Source organism: Engystomops pustulosus, chromosome 5 (assembly GCF_040894005.1).
Source record: "Engystomops pustulosus chromosome 5, aEngPut4.maternal, whole genome shotgun sequence".
NCBI classification, from domain to species: domain Eukaryota; kingdom Metazoa; phylum Chordata; class Amphibia; order Anura; family Leptodactylidae; genus Engystomops; species Engystomops pustulosus.
Genome location: NC_092415.1, coordinates 149,338,679 through 149,362,007, shown reverse-complemented (window position 1 = coordinate 149,362,007; position 23,329 = coordinate 149,338,679). Strand labels below are relative to the sequence as shown.

At 35.5% G+C, this 23,329-nt stretch overlaps 1 protein-coding gene and 1 long non-coding RNA gene across 2 annotated transcripts in view; one reads left to right on the top strand and one right to left on the bottom strand.

Moving 5' to 3' along the window:
* LOC140134208 (uncharacterized) overlaps nucleotides 1–20,140 on the top strand; it is a 57,714-nt gene extending 37,574 nt beyond the window's left edge. Inside the window, exon 3 of the long non-coding RNA XR_011856125.1 lies at nucleotides 20,084–20,140. This is a non-coding gene — a long non-coding RNA (uncharacterized lncRNA). The remainder of the gene's footprint in view (nucleotides 1–20,083) is intronic.
* Nucleotides 1–23,329, bottom strand: part of CNTNAP2 (contactin associated protein 2) — a 1,040,519-nt gene that overhangs the window by 966,012 nt on the left and 51,178 nt on the right. The gene's annotated exons all lie outside the window — the stretch shown is intronic.

The following is a 23,329-nucleotide window of genomic DNA, read 5'->3' as shown; positions in this document are numbered from 1 at the left end:
CTGGCACCCAATTATAGCTAATGGAGAGGATTCACAGTAAGGGTCTGCATTTCACTACTTAATTGGAGGCTATAATCATTTTGTGTCATACAATTGAATGCATGTCATACAACACTAGTAATTGTTTATAATTAATTATGTACACTGAAATAGTTATAAATATTCAATAAAGTTTCCATATACAATGTTTTTAAAAATGCTTTACAAAGTTTTACAATGCTATACAAATCTTTTGAGGATCATTTGTCAGGACATTTGTATGTGTCTAAAGAGAAACACCTAAGATAAATGAATGCAAATCAGTACATGAGAAAAATAGGAACATTTGGTCCTTAGAAAGTCTTAATCTAACTTATGCTCAACAATATGCAACCAAGTCAACAGTTTCATTAGTTTGTTTATATAATAAAAAGCCAATATGCAGTCTGGATATTAATGAGCCATCTAAAAGGACATCTACCAACAGAATCAAAGATTGTAAACGCAAAATACTTACATGATGGTGTGTGCTCCCTCTGACAGGATGCACTCTTCTTTAAGCTCCTTAGGCCCTTTTTTTAAGAAAAAAGGTTTTACATTTTATGCAAATGAGCCTGAGGGGCTCCAGGCTCCATTAACACCAATGGAGCCCAAAGCCCCTTGGGCTCATTTGCATCATTTTTTGTTAAAACCAGGGCAAAAAAAGTTAAAAGAAGAGCAGTTCCGGCCAGAGGATGCACAAAACAGTATGCAAGTGTGCTTAGTTTAGAAACCTTTATCCTGGTGGTAGTCCTGTACAGTTGTTGTCCAAATTATTCTTTTTTGTTCTTAGTCCTGGGCAACCCTTTTAGGTACGTGTCATTTGCACTGTTTTTCTCCTATTAACCAGAGGAAGAAGCGATTTATTGAAAGTTTTGCTTATGACTACTTATTCTTTTTGATCATCACGCATATATAACAACCGTATAATAAGACTCTTCACTTCACTTTTTACAAATTAGGAAAACAATTTACTGAGAACATGTAATTTTGATAACAAAACACCTAGCAATACTGTAAAAAATATATGCAAGCAGACAACAATAGACAGTGAAGGATCAAGGTGGACTATTCAGGATTCCAGGAACTCACTTGTCTCTATGACTCATATGTTGAAATAAAAAATAGATGTTAACTGTAACATATATGAATGAGCTTCTGAAAATGAGCTCAGTACCTCAAGGGCATCTAACTTATTATGCTATAGCAATCTTCATGCTTTAAGTTTGGGTTTTTATAACATGAAATCTAGTTTTGATGCTTTACCACCAACACATTGATATATAAGAAAATAAGATATACCCTTTCACTCTTCCTTTCATGTTTGCTTTGATATAAATTTAACAGAATTGTAGGCCAAATATGAAGGGCTGTCTGGATCAATACAGATTCTTTGGTGTCCAAACTAAATCTCTTTGCCGGTAAAAGGCAGCTCAAAGTTTTCAATGAGGCTCTATATTTCACAGGTTTAACCTGTCAAATGGTATACAAAAATATAATCTATCTATGGCTGGTCTAGAGCAATAATACGGCCGGTGTTAGAATTTATTCATGTATTCAGAATATTAAGTGTAAGAATTGATATGAAGAAAGTGATGCTCTCAAGGCTTTAAAGGAAACCTACCACTTGAAGTGGTAGGTGTAAGATGCATATACCGAGCACCAGCTCAGGGTGAGCTAGTGCCGGTGCTTACTTTCATTAGTGTCCTAAACCGCTGTATTGCGGTTTAAACACTTTTTATTCTTTACAGCCAAAGGAGCCTCGGCGCACCATTCCGCGCTTGGTGCGCCGAAGCTGTAAAGAATAAAAAGTGTTTAAACCGCGATACAGTGGTTTAGGACACTAATGAAAGTAAGCACCGGCACCAGCTCACCCTGAGCTGGTGCTCGTTATATGCATCTTACACCTACCACTTCAAGTGGTAGGTTTCCTTTAAAAGATGGTAAAAAATGGTGACCTAAATATTTTATTATGGTGGTTTAAAAAGTGGTCTTATAAAGACTACAGTTTTTGGCATGAAAAGCTATATGAGGGCTTGTTGTCAGTGAAACAAATTGTACTTACCAGTAAAACAATTTAATATTCTGTGCCATGTATAGGAAGCTTGACAAACATTCCAAATGTGGTAGTATTAGCATAAATACACAAGTGTGCCATATTCTGATGGACTTTCAATTGGCGTCCACTTTATTCTTAGGATCAGTACAATTGTGGAGATAACAAATGTTTATTGGTTATGTCTTAATACCTTTGATAAAAAAAAACTTGCTTATGCAGAATGTCGGAAAAAGAGTCAATTCAGACATTTAGGCACTATAATAAAGCTGACACCTGTATGAACACCTCAGTCCATGAGCCCTCTCCATATACTGCTTAACAACCGGTTGGCGTATTTTTACTTTAGTCGGTCTAAAGAGGGTTAACTTTTTTTTTTTCTTATAGCTATCTTTCTTTGCATGTCTTCCAGTCAGTGGGAGTGATCCTTCAAGAGATTATGGAGGGCAATGCTTTGTAATTTTTTTTCCCACTATAATTTGTGTAGTCCGTTGAATATCATTAAACCTGCATTATTTTATGAAGTTAAATTAAAAATGTATTTCCAGCTCTATTTAAAATTGGGTCATCGTCTTACATCATTAAACAATCATATTATTGTAGTTCAATTACTTAAAAATATTCAGCCACATTACCTTTTAATATTCTTTACATTAATGTATATAGGCAGCTTCTTTAATACATTGTAAATATTGGGCAAAAATCTAATTATTCTGTATTCTGCCTCATTACTGTGACCCATTAATACAGCATTAGGAATCAATTTACTTTAAATGAATGGAACATGAATTTCCCCTCTTTTCATTTACATATGTAACACATTCTCCAAATTAAATTATGTTTCTTTTTATTATTTTCTCTATCAGATCATAATATAGCATGAGCGATCCCATTATATCCAAGGACATACATAGATAATGGACACTGCATGTTCTAAGGAGATATATTTATTTTATTGTTGAAATATTCGCACATTATTCTTGTCATTCCCTTAGCACACATTGTTCAGAAATGTGTGTGGAAAGGGAGGAATTAACCAGTCACTTGTGTCTATTGTTTCTATTCCCATGTGTGATAGAAAGTGTATGTATTTGCATGGGTGACATGTCTTCCCAATGCAGCGTTTATCTACTGTATTACAATGCAGTGCTCGGTGCATAAATAAGTACATTGTTGTTTGTGAGAAACTACAGTAAATATGTCTGATTATTGTACCACAGGTGCACACATCAGCTCTAAAATGGTAATATATACATTGAATATTCAGAAATGTATAATAGCAACTTTTCATAATAATTAACTATTTTTTCTCCAGCTACACCATTGCACCACGGTGCATGTACCATGCATCATAGTGCCATGAGAGTTCTGACTGCCGTAGTCACAAAAGAATGGGTACATCCTTTTCCTGTTTGAGTTTGCAGTCCGGGAAGTCACACACTTATGGTGCATTGATGAACGCGCCATGAACATGTTAGAAGCCACTTGATCACGAGTTAGACATTGTTTGTGCAGCTATCTTACAGCCAAAGCACACAGATGGGATTTGCTTGTTTATGATAAAGGCTGTGCTTCCCTGTATCCCAAAAGATGCATCAAGAGGCTGAGGACTAGTGATGTATCCGTTGGGCAGTGCGTACCTGTGCCTTCCCATTCCACCTATGGCCTCTTCTCACCCCCTTCAAGTAGTGCACAATAATTTGCAAGTATCTCAGTGATTCTACGCCAGAAACTGCCATATATGTCCTGATGAATCTCTCCCACAATGTGCACAATTACTCTTCTTCTGTCTCTGCATTTGGTATCTCTCTCACTCTTTTAACATCCTTTAATCCTGTTTTTATATTAGCTGTCAAAAGTCATGAGGGTAGAGAAAAGTCATGCAGGAAGTCACCTCCTGCCTTTATTGATGACCTATAGTCTAGGTACAACATCACAAGTCTAGATGAAAACTCTGGTAGGTAGTTTGTGATGATGTAATAGTACTGGGTGGTATTATCCCATTCAGGAGAGAATAGATCAGTACCATTTCTCGTGCTCCATTACTTGGACTCATCAGATTAATACAGATTTCATGTGTATTTTATCTATATTTTTTAAATCTTTACCACGGAGAAAACTTGGGTGCCTTTGAAAAATGGAATGATAAATTGACGCAAGCTAACTCCACCTCTTACCTATGTAATCATCAGAAATTTTTTTCTATGTTCTTTAAATTGAGATGTTTTACATAGACAAAGACATTTTGATCATTATTTTAGTCACCAACTTGAAATTTATTTTCTATGTATAAGATCACAGAACACTGAGTGCTATTAGAAGTTATTTCAGATCCAGGCCTGAGTCATTGCTGCAGCTTTTGTTCTCTTAATTTTTCCCCAGCCTACTCTCTTGTTCCTTGTAAACATAAACATTATTTTAGAAGATTCATCAAGCCTTAACATGCTAATGTGATATTTTACAATTTTTCCCATTGTCTCATGAAAGGTTTTTAGCTAATTACAAAGACTGAAATGGCATATCATAATTAAGCACTAAGATCGCCGTATGAGAAAAAAAAAGTTGCTGTTATACCAGGCATTTTTAATGAGTCTATCTAATTATTTTTATTTCAGAGGAAAAGAAGAGAAATCTATTTCTTCTTTATTAAAGAATATCTTGGATTAAAATAATTTGTTTAATTAAAATCATTAGGCTTAGTGCTACAATTAGCTGGAATCAAATCCAATGACAATGGTAATGGCCTCATTTTAAGGAAATCAGATGGTAAATGAAAAACATTCTGTAAATTATAGATCTTAGATATAAGATATAGCGACACTAGGCACATTTTTCAATAGCATCCAATGCCTTTATACCTAAGGTGGAATTTTTGTACAATAATAATATTTAAGCATCATAATTCAAGATACTTTTTATTATTGTGTTTAATGGACTGTTGTAAACATTTGTGTGATATACTTTGTTAAGAAACTCCTAGTATCAGTGTTTCAGAGCCTGTGTAGCATGTGTCTACGAAAGCTGACTACATGCTTGGATCTAATCTACCTCTACCTTAATCTACCTGTATTTGATTACTATTTTCTAATATTGAAACTTATTAATCCTTGCGGAGCCTGTCTTTCCTTATCAAGTTGAAAATAAGAGGAGGGGCAAAAAACAATTCTTTTAGAATAATCATACCCAAGCAGAGAAAAGAAAGAGTTAAAACTTACTGCTCAGAGTTCTAAAAATAAAAAGTGGGGAATAAATGCATTGCACAGAATGTCTCATATTACAGTGTTTTGTGCACTCTCTGCTCTGAGTGATAGCATTTGCATACACTTGATGAGATACCAAAGCTATCATTCATAGAAGAGGGGAGGGACAATGTAACAACTACAGTGCTAAACATTGTGAGGTCATTTCCCAATGCACTATGTAAGCAGCGATCCTGGCATATAAATTAATTTTTCACAGTCATGCTGCTCTAAACAACATACACAAAGGTAAAATAAAACATCTCTATAGGACTCCTTAATTGTTCTATAGCAGATGGGACTTGCTTAAAGGGGTATTCCTATTATCATGGCTGGTATCAGCACCTAGCTTACCTGGGGAAGTGCTGGGGCCCACTGGTGCTGGCAGGTCTCGCTGGAGGCAGGGGAGTTGTGTCCCAGAGATATAATAATGATGCAGAGAGCGGTCACTCTCTACATCATTAGTGTCTGTGCAGTATTGCAGATTTTCCTCTGTAGTTTTAGTGCTGTGCAGTGTTGCACCTGGTTCCCATAGGAACCCACGGCGACCCTACAAATCTCCCAGCCAGCAGCATTGTTTGGGGGGTCAGGCCGCAGTATTATTAGATGTACATAGAAGAGGAATATCTCTTCAGGCTGGACACAGGCAGGAAGCAACATGTGTTGAACTTGTCCCCTCCTTCCACTGCTGTAAGATGTATAGTGACCCTCTGTGAGGAGGGTCCAGAGAACGGCATTGTAGGAGTCAAGCCCTGTGTGTTCAATTACCCCTTTGCTGTCTTGCCTCTGACAGTCAGTTATGTTTGTCATGCCTCTGCCTTACTACTTACTTACTTGTAGTCCATCCATGGAGATTGATCTAAAAGGGATTGTGTAGCTACAGCCTGCTGATGCCTGTCAATCATTTTCTCCCTCCTAGAGTGTAAATTATTGCCCATACTCTGCCCATCACATCAACATATCTAGCAGAATGGACCTTTCATCTTCGACTGTAGATTGATGCAAAATGAAGAGAATGATCACATCCATAAAAAAGGTGATGCCCTGAATCATGTAGATTCACAGGAATTTTTCCATTTTATAGTAACAAATATAACAGGTGTCAAGTTAATAGCTGACACTCTTTGACATCCAGTCAAGATAAAAGGCCTTCAAGGGAAGAGAAACAAAGGCTACATAAAATGTTGTGATGTGATTCAAGAAGAAAAATTACTTGTTTGATGACATATTGGTGGAAATGTGTCATACTTCAGGAAGGATAAGTCGCAAATCTAATTTCAGCATTTAAGCACCTCCCCAAGATGAGTGTCCCGCAGAATGATTTTACAATGATTGACGATAGTTCTAAAGAATGTGAATACTATGGACTACACAACAGGGAAGAAATCTGTGGCCCCTCTGTAGGAAAAAAATCTTCTTTATTGTTGATCCACATTAAAAATACATGGTGTCATGTATGAAAGGTGTAAAAGACAAAATCGATGCATTTCCGCTTATATCCAAGCCTTATTCATGGCAACTTAAAACCCAAACAGGCAAACTCCTCCACTATAGTGTAAGCTTTTAATGCTTTCTTGCAGGTTAACACATGAATTTGATAAATGCCTAAATTATATCAACAATGAAACCCTTGCTGTTCTCTACTGATCCCCAACATAGTTTGTTCAATTTGTTCAGCCTAGTACACTGGAAAGAAAGAGATATTAGAGATCAAATTATGTTCATGACAACACAGCCACCTGATCACCCATACATATATGTTCATGGTGGCCAAGTACAGGCAGCAATGTCAATGTCATAGAGCCAGGAATGTAACTTAACAACAAGTACAAAAGGATTGATAATTTAGAAATCTAATATACCCGTCTCTCTTACAACAGGACTTCCCCACATACATAAGACAATCAAAACCCTTGGGTTCAGCCATCATCCCTCAATGCTGTATTGTAAATTTAGGATCTCCAGCACATAGAATTCCATACAGGGAAATCTGGTACAGAATACAATACCTTTGTGATCAAAGGCAAATCACACACACAATGTTGATTTTTTTCTGCACAGAAATCAACATAAACTGTGGATTTCCAGCAGAATCTGGATTGAAATTTGGCAGACATACATTATGGTTAAGCTTTGGATTGAGTGCAAACTTTCTCTCCATTGTAGAATAACCCTTAGAATGTTACCAAAGCAGGTAGTAATGTAAATTATACATAAAGTAACTAAGAAAGAACAATAAAACAAGAAATTTCTTTTTACTTTCCATGATTAATCTCTACTTGACATCTTGGAAAATACATTTCCCCCATTACAAATAAAAGTGTACAAAAACACAAGTAGAACTTTGTTGTCCTCACAGCAGAATAAACTTCAATAATTGTTGTAAAATTTTCTCAGCATTAAGGTTCTCCGGAAAGGTAGCAATAAAGTAAGAGAGCAATGCTTCTTATAAAAGTGACAATGGTATTTATTTAGCCTAGGTGAGAAATTTAATAGTCAATATTAGCCACTCCATGCACCATAAACCTCACGGCCATCTCCAATAAAATTCCCTGTGGCCTGACAACAGAATTTCCGGAGTCTGAAATTATTCATCGTTGTTAGCCTTCGATATCAATGTACATTCATAAACATTTACTGCGCCATTAGCAATATACTTCTAACCACAGGAATCGTTTAAGGAGTATAGAGAAAATGTATCACCTAACTGCCAAAATTTAGGGAATATTTCTGACTGACTGATTCTAGCGTAATGCTACGTAAAAAGTTTGAAGAGCACTTTTATGGTGCAGCCACAGAACAAAATGGGAGCGGTGCTTCTTAAACCGCGAGCTAGGCATTATTGGTTCAGCACTACACAGTAGCTTACAAAACACAACTTAGGAGGCAGTTTGGCCTCACACTTTCCAATTTGTTATCAAACAGCACACATTACATATTCAGTATCTGTGCTTATTTTAACATTCTATAGAGTTCAGCACAGCATGACTAATGGTGACTGCCAGACTTCACTCCGTTATGTATGTGTAAGCAAAGCAGATAAAAAGTAGCAGCCAACCATATCATAATGTTTTTTTCATTGATTTTAATGACTGTTGTGCGACATAAAAATGCTAAATATAAAAGTGTTATCAGATTCAAGATAAAGATTTACCTCCATATACTTATATACCTATGTAAACTATTTAAAATTTATTATAAAATCTATTTTCATGCCATGTAAAAATTCCATGTGTTTATTTATTATTTAATTAATATTTATATCATTTTAATTTAATTATTTAATTAATATAATTAATTATTAATTAACTATTAATGGTTTATTTGTACGGACCCAAAGAATAAAGAAGATAGGTCATTTGGGGCGCCCAGTGAAAAGCCCTAAAATTCAAGTTTATAAGAAAATGGAGAAAAGGCATTTCTTCACCAATGTCACTGCATTTGAAATTTTTCAGATGCCAGTATATGGCATAGAATATTAAATACTGTCACTATGAAATGCAATTTGTTGCAGAAAATAGGCCCTCACACGGCTCTTTACACGGAAAATTAAAAATGTTATAGATTTTTGAATGTGGGGAGTGAAAAATGAAAACTCAAACGAAAAGCGGCCTGGTCATTAAAAAGTTTAAACAACAGCACTTCAGAAGAAGAGAAATACTAAAAAAGTGGATCCTTTATTCCATATTGAGTGGCAGCACAGTGATAAGAGGGTGCAGCGCCTGCAGGTCCTGGCAGGGTCTCTTGTAGTTATATGAAAAAAGGCAGCTCTCCAAACATTGGTGAAAAGTTCAGGTCATGTTTATTTCATGCGCAGCAACATTTTGGTATATAACAACTTTGTCACGCTCAGCTGCACTTTTTGCTGATGTTTGGAGTGCTGCCTGCATTTCTTCATATTTACAGACAGCGGACAACAAAAGGCTGTAACAAGTAATAGCACTTATCATCCGATAAGTACAGTATCAGAGCGGATATAAATCTCTTCCATGGGTGTCTACAGTACTCCAGTTATTTTGTCTCATTGAAGCATCTGCGTCTGTGACTGCTCTATGGACAACAGTTAATTTAAGTAGTCCAGCTGATGATCATATCTGTTGTTTTTGGTATAGCAGTATAGCAAACTGTTTTCTATGTGTATTGGGTTAGTGATTTAAAAAATTCATTGTAAAAGAATTTGTTTAAACTGCACTTTTCTGCTGCTCTTCATTGTATTGGTGCAAACACATTCTAATGGTATCTCTTGTTTATTGATGCTTTGTGGAGTCCTTAGAGCATAAAACACATATAACGCTTTTATTTTTAAAAACAAATTAAAAATTTAACATACTGTAACCTCCTTAATTTAGGAAAACAGCTTTTCAGTCATTTTTTTCTGCTTTTCTTTCTCCTTAAGTGAATTGTGTTTCTGAAAGGCTACTTAGGGGCCCAATATTAAATTTTTCCATAACTGGAGCACATTTATCTAGATGATTCGGCTCTCTGAGGAAATTAGACTATCCAGAGACTGTTTTGAAGAGTTAAGCCAGTGGAAACATTATGAGGTTCCTTCATCAACTGTAAGATTTACACAAACTACTTACATAAGGGAGAAAGGCAGGGGATAAAGAAGGAGACAGAGTTTACTATTATCATGTGCATTATTAATTTATGCAGTTTGGTGAAAAGTTTAGAGATTTTTTAACTTCTAATAGATTTGGAAGGGCACACATTTTTTAAATTATTGTTGATACATTTGTAGGCTCTTCTTGATATCAACTTTCACCTTTGTGGCTTCCTCTTCTCTCTGACCTCATGATGTTTTTCCAGAAATGCCAGGGAGGAGCTTAATTTGCATACATCTCCTCACATGTGGCTGTTGTGAGGATCTTTCAGGGACGAAGCCCAACTCTAGTATCTGATTCTATTTGCTCATGAGTGATAACAACATGAAGCTTCCTACTAAGAAGAAAAGCATATGTATACATGTATTAAGGGACAAGGAGGACCACCCAAGAGAGAGTCTCGTTTACTGAAGGAACACATGAATATTCATTCCTTTTGGATTTTTTTAAAGTAAAAAAAGTTATAATCCAAAAAGCCCCTGAACAATTCCCTTAATAGTTATAGAAATCCTACTAAAAGGTACATATACAAAGGGCTACAAAATGTTTAAGGGGTTCTCCAGTGATATAAGTTAGCACTATCCACAGTATAGGGGCTAACTTGCTGATCTGTGGGGGTCTCAGTGATTAAACCCGTTGTAGTATGAGATTAAGCAGGTTGCATCAATAAGACCCTATAGCAAGTTAGCCTCTATGGGGGATAGGGGTAAACCTGTATGTAGCTAGAGAACCCATTTAAATGATCACAGTAGCCAGAAATGTGAAAAAAAATGTTGATTCAAACAATTGCTACATCTTTGCTATATGTATATAAAATATTTAGTTCCTAGTATTTTATCTTACTATTACATTTACATTGTAAATAGCTTAATTTTTCAACTTTGCTCTAATTAAAACTCATTTACTCATAGAACTGTTAATAACTTACCACACATAACTTACTAAATGTATGATAATTTAATATTAAGCTGAATACAACACCAGTAATGTTAGAAACTGTGATAATGATATGCAAGTAGCTTTTTTTAACATACATTAGTATCTCATGATTTTCGCTGCCTATTTCGCAGTCTCTAGGGGACATATTACATTGTGTGAAATGTGCATTTCATCAATGTTTTCACTTTACAGTAGAGCAACTTGAACTTACAAATTAGTCATCATTCTTCTTTGGCTTCTTATTAAAACAAGTGATTGTTGTATAATAAACACCTCTCTGTGTGATCATAGATTTCCAGATTATATAAAGGCTCCAAGCCCTCTCTTAGCTTGGATAGAGTGGACTAGGTAACCTCATTAATGTGTTTTTCTCTTTTTGTTGTCTAGGGATGTCTAGTTAGATTTTTCCATTACTCTAATAAACTTTAAAGGTCCCATTTCAATCTCAATTGGTTATAAAATTGTATATGTTGTAGGAGAGCACAGACTTCCACAGGAATATAATAATAATAGGTTGGGAAGGAGCCAAGAATTATCCAAATAGTCCAAAAACAAGGCTACTGTCTTTGCTTTTTAACTTTTAATAGGCCCACACAATTATAGCCAGGGTTGTTTTAACAATTCATCCTGCCCTAGCTACTAAGCCTAAGAACAACTCATATAAAAGTTCAAGGTATCTTAAATCAATCATCATATTGATTTTAGTCACTACTAAATAATTACACTATTACTTAGTAATATTCATCAATTGTGATACCATATTTATTTATGTATATCTATAACTCTACTCTAATACATTAAACTCCCCCTTTGCTCCCATTACTACAAACCATTAACCAATGTGTCCTTTACCCAATGTATTATAAACATCATGCATCCACTCCTACAGTTTATGACACTTTGTTGGCTCCATTGTTAATGCACCTATTAAGGATAGGACCTAATGGCAAATACAGTGATAATAACACTTGTACTAAATAAAGATATCTCCTTCCTTTTCTTTCATTTTGACTTAAAGGAATTGTCCCAAGTATTTAAAGAAAATATGTTGACAGTCATAACCCCCATAAACCACACAGAGTTCACAGATGCCTTTATATATATTTCACTAAAGATCAGTCATGGAGGTGGGAGGAGCATGTGCATGACTCGCTTTAAAAGTTGGCACACACAGAGAAGGGAGAACAACATGCTAGGGAGCGTTCCAGGAACGAGAAGAAGAATTTTAAAAAAACGTGGTGAGTGCCTACCTTTCTTCTCTTCTATATTTCATATGGACAATCTACCGTATATCTATTGTTGTTATGGGTATGAGCACCACCACATAAAGAACACGTTGTCAGCTCTCCAATAGAAAAGGCTTAGAGAAAAAAAGAAGGAGGTGTACCTTTCCAATTAGACTGTTGTCGGGAGTGCCCCTTTTTTCTACCTGTATCGACAGTTTGAATATTAAATCCCACACTCCGAATCAGTCGGATCGTCCGAAGGCCGGCCGAAATCTGATCGCATGCGGCACAATCCATTTCTAAATAGCTGTCACAGCGCCGCAAATCCCCAAAATTTCCAAAATACAACGAAAGTGTGTTCCGCGGGCTATTAGTAAATAAGCCTCACTATGTGTGATTCGAAGCTAAATTTTTAAAGGTAATGGTCAATAGAAAATTATTTTGTTCTGAAGCAACTTAAGTAAAACATATTTTCTTTTACTAAAAGGCACTGTATCCCCTTTTTGACAAAAGGTCTTAAAAATGACTGACATTTTCTTATTTGCTTGGGATTTTCTATGCAGCAGTAATGTAATTAATATAATGGACAAAACAGATAGATTGACAGATGATGTTGCATCTTATTTATAATGAATAATAAAAACGTCCTATTAGGTGTATATAGCATTAAAAGAATGTAGAGGTATTACTAGGAGTTTGTAAACCCCAATGTAAAATTATTGCCCACATCGCTGCCCTTCCATGGACTGTGTTGGCATGAAGAGCATTTTTTAAGGGTCACAAAGAATAGCTTCTGCTCCAAGAATCTGCTCTAAGCTACAGGCTTCGCCTATAATAGAGTGAGACCGTGATTCTCATATCAGTAGAGAATCACCTTCGAGATCAGCAATGATAAATTGTCCTGCATGCGCAATAAACATAGGAGGGAAGGAATTTAATAACAGGAGTGCTGTTTTTATATTTTCTTTCTCTGCAGTTACTTGATTTAAAGTAATCAAGAAGAATATAGCAACAATTCATTTTAATAGTAGCCTTAAATCATCTATTCATATATCAAACCATGAACCCATGAAAGTTTAATTTTATTTACATGCCATTACAGGAAGAAATAGGAGTGATAAACATTGTATATGGTTTCTGAAGAATCTCAATATATCACTGGCATCTCCAGCAGCCTGAGAACTTCATCTTAAGTCTTTTGCTGTGAAACTTTTTGAAAGAAATGCACCGAGCAATACAGAATAAAACTAAGAGATTTTTGCTCAGTTTACAAGTTGTTTCTCCATTAAAAACAGAAAAGGGAAACGCATCAATATGGACATACATCACCCCCAACATCAAGATCTAAAGAGTTTGAAATAACAGATGTAGTCATCCTAAAAGGGAAATTGATAACATACTGTTGTTATACTCCACAACAAAATCCTTAGAAAGGAATGGAAGAGGTCAAGGATCCCAGGAACAGTCAATTAAGCACACATGTATTTATCTATGCTTTTATAGTAGTAGATGTGCAATAAATAATCTCTTTTTTTAGATAAGTCCATTTTAAGCACCTTGTGACATGTTTGTGGTTCCCAAAACTTTTTACATTTAAAACAAAAAATACAAATTTGTATTTTGTAATATCTCCCTTTGCATAGACACATCTAAATTTGATAGGTGCAAGATCACCGCCTTTGAACAAAAACATGATTTTGCAATTGTCAATAAGACATTCTTATACGTTTACTAGAATGTGCAGAAATGTATTTAATTGCTTTTGTTAGAAATTAAAAATTATCAACAAAAGAAGATTCAATTAAAGAAAACCTGTCACCAGAATTTTACCCCCAAACCAACAATGCCTGCTGATAAATGGTTACAAGTCCTCCCCATATCACCTAATATTATCTGCCTGTGAGGCACTGTACTTCAAAAGGTTATTCCCATCTGGGCATTTACATTTAATTGAATTCATCTGCCATCTATAAACATTTCTTCAATTGGATGTTATTAAAAAAAATGTTCCTGTGTGAAGATAATTATTCATAAATGCAGCCATGTTGTCCCTTAGAGATAACTTCCTTGGATACAGCCATCTCTGCAGGAGTAATTGCACAAAGAAACAAAAGGTTTTTGTATATGAAATGTCCGGGAGTTACTGCTTGTCCCACAGCCACCATGTAGTAATGATCCCTGAATCCAGGGGGTCAGGAAGGCCTCAATAGTGCATGTCTGGCCATTGCTGCCAAAACGTGAGGTGGTCGTATCCGGGAAAGCTATCTTGTTTCTAAGGGACAGAATGACTACATTTATAAGAAATTATCTTCACACAGGAACATTTTTTTTAAATAACATCCAATTGAAGAAATGTTTATTTATGGCAAATGAATTCAATTAAATGTAAATGCCCAGATGGGAATACCCCTTTAATCACTGTCATTTTTCTGATTTGCAAATTAGGCTTCTTGACTATTATCTCCAGTTTGACTCTGGTATCTGGGTTTGACTCTTCTCCTTTTCCAGGCTCCCCACCATTATTTTGACTGACAGCTCGATGTCTCATGAAATTACTGCCCTGCCTCCATGTATTTAGGGACCATATCCCAATATTCAACTACAGACATATAAAGCTCTGCTTACTTGATGGAAATATTGTGTCATTTTTTTTACATGGTGCCTTGGATTACATTCATGTCATGTGACCAAAGTGATGTCATTTAAGGTCATGTACCCTTTACATTTGCAAAATGTACATCATATATGTATCTGATCACAAGAAATCACAGCATTCTTCCATGGAGGATGGGGAGGAGTAAAAGTCTATGAAGGTATGCTGTGATTTTTTTTATGTAATCAGATACACACATGGTTTTGCAGATGTAAAGGACCCTAGATGACATCACCCTGGTCATGTGACATGAACTGTTAAATAGTAAGGAAGCATATGGCCAGAGGAGGAGTAGATGGGAGGGGCTGCCTAAGAAGGACAGCCCCCTCTGATGCCAGGTAATATAAGATAAAGTTGATTTATGGGGATGTAAGAGAAACCATTTTAGCTAAAAGAAGGTTGTCAATCAGTTACTTAGGCTCTATAGGAACCTGTCACTGACCTATGGGTCACAAACATCTGCATGTGAGCGTGAGACCCCTCTGTCATAACTGCAATTCTGCTCCATTCAAAGTCTATAGAACTGATGCATATAGTTTAGAGTTTATCTATGCATGGTACAAAGTATAACTTGATACTAATACTAACAACTTAGTACCTTATCACAGAAGCCACAAAAGCCTTTAACAATACCGCATTAGCAAATGTCGACTTGATTTTATTAATGTGTTATGTGAGACGGTTAAATGTGCTTTACAGATGTGGGCAAGTTTAATTTGACACTTAAGTTAAATGAACAATTATAGACATCTTTATCTTGACTTAAACTATTGATCCGAATGGCTTTTATCGAGTGATATTACAATGTAGCATCTTATCAGATTAAATGAAAGTCCTGTTGAATGGAGCGGAAGAGCACATGCATGTATATTGATAAAATCAAAAGGGTTAAATCTGCCCTTATTCCACATTTTATATCCATATCTTACATGTGGATTTTGCCGACAGGTTTTCAAGCTTACTTTAACCTTCTATTAAGTTAAAAGAAATCCAGACAGGATTTGATCCCCAACAGGTTTTCCAATCTGTACAAAATGACAAGTTCAGTGTGGAATAAATTTGTTGTTCAATGTTACTGTGTCACACAGTGGATCTCCTGGATAAAATCTACGCAAAATATGGCACGTGCCATGTATACACTGTATGCCAGGGCCTTAGTAAATACAAGTAGATTGCTGTGTTAAATTAAAACTGCCTGAAATGTCCATGGTTTCTAATAGCAAGTACTGTATGTGTGCAGTCTGGATACTGTCTGCATTGCTTACTGTGACTCCAGTACATTATGAACAAGCAATCTAAGAAATGAATCTTACAACATTAGGCAACTTTCATACAAACGTTGCATAACAATTCCACACACTGCAGCTGCAATGAGAATAACCCTATCTTCATCTCCTTGAGGTTGTCGTATTTTAAAGAAACCGCTATATGCTACCGTCCCATTGTTTTCTTTAAATCTCACAAAGGTGAAAAAAATAAGAGATACAGTACGCCACAGTAAGCTACCCTGCTCCTATAAAATATTAGAGGGGTAATGTGTTTATAAGATGGAAATACCCCTGTGATTTCTAAAACTGAAAACAGAATTCATCTGATCAATTCTGTTTGGATTTATTTTACATTGTGTGTCTTTAATTGTCTCTAACTTATGGATCAAAATGACTGTTATGCCAATGCACTGTTATTCATTAGCTACATTTATGTCACCATTGTAGGATGAAATGGTAAAATTCCACTAGAGAACAGAAAGCTGTAGGAGGATGAATTGTTCAACTAATGGAATAGGCAGAGCATCAAATTATAATGGGCCACAATTAAGGACAATAGTTTTTTTTAACTTGTCTTTTTCACAAATGACTGTATTACTAAGTGTTCCACAGTGTTAAGGACAAAATATGAAATGCTTAACAATGAGTTCATAATTAATAATTTATCACAAAAAATGTGCAGTAACACAAAGTGAGCTAGGTTATTGATTTATTATCTACATTCATAAACTAGAAATGATATAAAGTGAAAGTGAACCGATCTACTTTTCCAACATTTCTGTCTTAGTTAAATATAGAATGGCTAGTTTCAGGAGGAGTCCACTGAATCCTCTCCTACAAACCTTTTACACAGTTGTGCTTCAAGGAATGAGAATCAGGAGCCTGCTTATAACTGATGTCTGCTTATAGCTGCTGTGATCCCTCCTATCAAAGGCACTTAATTCTTCCAATCTTGCTACTTGAGCTACTTTGCATAAATATTGACCTACTAAAGGGGTCTTGGTTTGGTGTCCTTGAAGGGAAATCGGGGATTTGGCCATCAAAAATAGTAGGGACCATAGTTCCCAAAATCTCCAGCAGGTATTAGAAATTTCATTATTTTACTTGTGTAGTAGACTAGGAGTTTTGTACCATTTAGAAGTCAATTTAAAACTGGTTTCTTGTAGCGTGATGCACCTTTAAAGGTCACAGATGGACTTGAGTATTTAATTGGTTTCAGCAGGGTCTAGAATTATTTTGAGTTCCCTCTCGCGGGCTACAACGAAATGAGGGGAGGTAAAGCTGTCTAATTCTAAATGTTTTTTGGAGATTTTTGACGTCAGGGGTTAAGCTGTGGACTAGATTTTGTCAATCCAGAAAATATTGTACTTTTATAATGGACAGGGGGGCCTGTTAGGAATACATAAACTATGACTGCTATGTTAAGATGCAATTAATATAAATATAAATGTATCTATAAATTGACTATAAATATATGGGTTTTATGGAATTTATTTTTCTGGAAATGTATTTGTCAATTTGGACAAGGTCAAGCGGGATTTTAAAAAGTTTGTTTTGCATCACTTTTCTTCATATAGTACATGATTGAAGTAGCAAAATGTGAAGTAACAAGCTAATATAATATGTTTTTACTTTATGAAACCGCTCTACACCTATTCACAAGTTATGTGGTATTATGGCTAGGACTTGTGCACTTGGTGTGGGCTATTATGGCTAGGCCCGATTCACCTCAATAGAGTGAAATCAGATAAATAACAGCAACATATATTGTAGTGGTCTCAAAACATTATACAGTATAAAAAGTAGAAATATTAGAATCCCCTCTACTATACTGTATATGCTTTAAGGGTACTCATTTTGTGATTCTATCATGCTTCTACATATATCATTTACACCAGCTCCTCACTCATTATAAACCATGGTAGAGTAAAAACTGTGTTTCCCTATGAGTTCCATTCTATTTTCCCCATATAAAAATACTTTCTGAATGAGGCTTGTATGAACCCGGTTTAATTCCTTTGGTTGGTTGATTGCTTCAATCTATTTTACTAATGTGAAATGTTGCCAGCATCACACACTATGTCACTTATGATTTGAAAAAACTTTGGATTCATTATACAATCTTAAGGATTGTGTGGGTTCATTAAGCATCTAAAATAATGTGTTTTGTGTAAATTAATTCACATATGGAAAATGACTAAAATGTAATTGGAACAAGTTCAATATTTACTTGAAAATACCACATAAGTTATACCATTTCCAAAGAAAGTCTTGATAATTGTGACCCTGCTGTGTTATTTTCCCGAGAAGTGTATATTAAAGTGATTTTAGGTAAAAGTTGTGATGTACATGCCACTTGGTGGCACTTTCCACCTACCTTGAAGGCATAGCAGAACAAGCATGTATCCACTACATTCACAGTGAACATTTTTATATATATTTCAATCCTAAACTCACTTAGTGGTCTTGGATTTTTTTAATTATAATAATAATCTTTATTTATATAGCAGTCTCATATTTTGTAGTGCTTTACTAACCATGGGGGACATATACAATCTGTTCTTATTTATGCAGAGCTTACTTTATGACCAGCGAATTGGATTTTTACTGCAGCCGTTTAGGGTAATTCTTCCTATGTGCCACGTTTCTATGGTGGCGCATGAGTAGTTTGCAGGAGATTGTGTTGTGCAAAAGCCGGTGCTGGGCTATTTTATTGCAACCCAGCATCGGCAATAATACCCATGATCAGGAAAGCTCTGATCCTAGGTGTTTAAACCCTTAGACATTGTGGTCAAATATAGACCACAGAGTTTAAGTGGATTCAGAGGGAGAGAGCTCCCTCTGTCACCCATCACCACTGACCAGCTGTGATTGTGGGGTCCTGATAAAATCAGACGAAAGCCAGAGGTTGTCTGAAGAACCCCAGGGCCTCCTGTGCCAACTTTCTATTGGGCCACGAGGCATGGCAGTATACATGACAGTATAATACAGTGATCTGCATAAGTATTGCAGTTTATTATGGAAAATAAACAATCATATGTCATTGTCCCCTTGTAAATGTAAAGGAAACAAAATAAAAAAAAATCCCAATACACAAAAAAGCCCTTTAGAAATAAAAATTGAAGTGCACACATTTTGTTGGTAAGTATATTATAGGTGCTATATTAGGGTCATATACTCACATTGTTAAAGTTATAAGTGGTAGATAGATACAGTTTTTAATCATAGTAAGTGACATTTGTGTCATACACCTGTGTAAGTCCATTTTCTTCTTCTGCAATGATTAACAAGATTGTATCCTATAAACTGGTTAACAAAGAGGAAGATAATTCTGCATTTAGTGCTTATTGGGGGACATTTACTTACCTATCCCTTGCATGATCCTTGCTGTGCGTTGTTCGATGATCATGCACTCTGGCGCGATTCACTAAGATTGTGCACCCGATATCCTGCATGTGTCGCTCCCAGCTCAGGTCCGCTGGTCTTCACCCTCTTCTTCCCGGTGCATGTAAGTGCATTGTCTTGTGACACAAATTCAAATGTTAAATCCCGTGCTCAGTCTGAATCTGTTGGATCGTCCTTAGGCCCGCCCCCTGATTTGTGTTGCATGAAAGCCGACGTGTTTGCGCCAAAATCCGATCACGTGTGCCACAATCCCCTTTTAAATGAGCCCCCAAATGGTAATTGTTGGAATATACAACATTTGTGTGGTCCGTGGACCCGTAGTAAATGAGCCCCATTGTCTAAGAAAGTTTGGGTTATTGACTGGAAAAGAGTTAGATATTACAATAAAAATGGTGTTTACGTCAATATTGTGCAGTGATATGTAAAATAATAGGAAAATTCTGTTTATTTAACATCACTTAGCCTTAGATCTCACATTTCTCATAAGAACAACATTATAAATTGATATTCTTCAGTAGTTGATGGATATCTTGCTAAGCGATTAAATTCTCAAAAGAGTAATAATTCTTGAAACCTTATCCTGATGACTAATCTCAGGCACATTAATTAGCTATAATTGTGCAGTGACCTCACTCAGCTGAGTCAGTAAAAGATGTTTTTTTTTTTTGCTCTCAGCAAAGGTGTAATGAAAAGCAAAATAAACAGAACAAGATTGAACTAAGTGACGTCAAGGTGAGTCTTGAAGGCAACATCAGCTCTTTGCAAAGGTTTGTTAGAATTTATGTGAGCTGCTTGGTAGAATTTTCTTCAATCAGCAGTTCCGAGATGTAGCTAATGTATTTGTCTGCAAGAATGTGATGGAGAATGCAGAGTAATTTGTATTGGTGATTCAGCTGCTGGATTTCCGACTTTGTCTAATGTTTTATTTAAAGAGCTTGACTATCAAGATTTTGACAATGCTTTGATTTATTGTGTATTTTATAATGTTATTTGATCTTTTTTGAAGGTTGAACTGCTAAGTATTAATTTATCAGTGTATAACAATAACATCATATTTTTTTTATTTGTAGAATCTAACCGCGTAAAAACACAGACCAGAGATCAGTAACCTTCAGCATGATGACCCCCAACCTACAACCATGATGGGAGTTGTGGTTTCCCAACAGCCAGAGTGCCAGACATTTCTGACCCCTGTAATTGAAAGATCTGACATCATGACTGATGTACTAGATTATGCATTAGAAAACTGTAACATGCCATTCACAGACATATTCACTACAAGAGGATGTGGAGCTTCACAATGCAGAGATAACACTGTTGAAATCAATGTCTCAGTGTTCCATTATAGGAGAATTTGATTAAGGCTGCAGTCATGCCAACATATGAAAATGGTTGTATATACGTGTAGCATTCAGCCCCATTCAATTCAATGGGCAATACAGTACAGTACCATATTACCGTAATATAGAGCATGTACTATTTTCTACTTTATTTCTACTTTACCCCTATAGAAGTCTATAGGAACATATAAAATATGGGTTGCATAGGTGCTGCATACAGTTGTACTGATGCTGCTGTATATATGTGCAATAACGTGTGACATCTTCCATTACAATTAATGCTGCTAAATACTACATGTGACATTGTAAAGAACATTGATTTGTTATTTACATAAATTTTTGTAAACAATGACTATTTTTAATGAGTAATTATTTTTAAGTGAAAAACATATTGACCTTTCCGTTATAGATCTTTGTTAAAAATAAGCTTATTACTGGGAGTTTAAAGCCACCCTTGTGACATTGCCCTGGCTTCAGATGCAAATGAAATTAATGAGCAATATTTGCTATTGTTAGAGTTGATATTTCTAACGATCACCACTTTTAACATTTATATCTCTTGCTGCGATTATTTTTCTCTGCATTTGTTTCCTTATTAAGACATTTATAGTTAGAGTTTCTCATAGTCAAATTGACCTCTATAATAAATTATTAACAAATAATGTTAGTGATGTTTGATATGATCATATCCCAATTATTTGATTGTATATTAGAAAATAATTGCAACGGACTCACTTTTCAGGATCATATGAAACTACTGGTTCATATTGGTTGCAATGATCACCTCCAAGTACTTACATATATTTTATTGCCTGGTTGTCTGGTATATTTGTTGGGTATGAATTCATTGAGGGCCAAATATCATGCCTTACATTCCAATTTTTACCCCTCGTGCCATTCTCCCTCAACTTGTTGTTGGTTGGTGCACCATTTATTACATGAATTACTGCAATTCTCGGAACTCTTAGTAACTATGGCATGCTGTGTCCTGCCAGGGAGAATATTAAGAGAGGCACACAATGTGACAGTGCTAATACAAACCCCCATTGTTTCTCATATAATTTAAGAAATCAATAAAGTGATGTAACTTTTGAGGGACATCATGCTTTTAGAATAGAAGTTTTAGGGGAGGGTAAAGTCGGAAAATCAGAGAGGTCTGCTGTATGTGGCAAAAGCTTTTCAGATCCTTCTAGTTCTTTGACTATGCCATCCCCTCTCAGTCTACCATATAATGCCAAAAAGCATCAAATTGTAAGTAATGATTTACCGCAAATTTATATTCAAGTAGGGTATAGGTAAGCCAGGCGCCAACTACTGTCATCAAAATATTAAGCTGCAGATGTGTACAATATATCCTGAAAAACATGGTACAAAATGTTAAGAACATGATTTTGTATCAGTGTATGTGTATGTATTAGTAAATATTTAATTAACTTAAATGAAGCTCAGTTGATTAACTTATTAAGTGCATCACCTACAGTAGTTGTGCCTACCCTTATCTTTGCTTGGATTTAATTAAGGACCAGAATTTCTAAAAAAAACAATTGTTAGCATAATGACAAAATAGTTGAGATGGTGCTCAATAAAACCACTAGGTCACATAGTAGTCACATAGTAATATCATCTAGTGGCAGTCACACATTTTTTTTTTTTAATTATTAAAAAAGTGGGTCAACCTGTGCCATTTCTGCATATGTAAAGCCAAGATAAAAAGAAATAAATAATCTATAGGACAGCAAAACTTTGTATTATACATTTGGTCATCAATATATAGAAATAGTGTGTTTCTATCCAGCATCATGATACAATAGATGAATGCCTCCAGTAATACAATATATCACCTCTGTAACTTACTTACCATTGATCAATATAGAATTTATGACAGGGCTTTCCTTGCTGACGCCATAATTTGGCTATTGACTCCTGAAGATAAGGACCAAGGTAAGAGATGGAAAACAATATAAATGATACTCAATTTCACCTACGCAGCATCCCACAGGGGTGATTTACAATTTAGAAGTACATGACTATACGAGGATTCAATTAGACTAATTGAAGAATGTACATTTTTACAACGGCTTAGGAAGAAATAGTATTGACATTTTGTGCATGAAAAATGACTTGAGTGAAGTGCATTCTCCCCTCACTTATTGACCTGTAATGGTCATGTTAAGGGATGAAGGCTGGCTCCTAATTGTGTTGTATTGAGGTAAGCTCACAGATGTATTTCCCAATACACAACATGAAGGTTAAAAAACTGACAGAAAGATCACTAATGCCTTGTGCTTTATGCAAATAATAGATGCATTATAAATGTTAGGCTGTGTTGAGCCCTACTGTTTTCAGACTAAAAATATGTATGCAAATGAGCCCCATTTATATTTATGAATGAAGCGTTTTATCTTCGTTGAGCATCAGCATTCATTATCCTACTCATTTGTATTGCAATATTTCCCCTTATGGATTTTGTGTTGTGAAGTTACTGTTCTTCTAATAACGTTTTGATGGTGAAATTACAATGCATGACATAATCACACCAATATATTAAAACAAACACTGCCTGTAAATTAAAAACAATGCA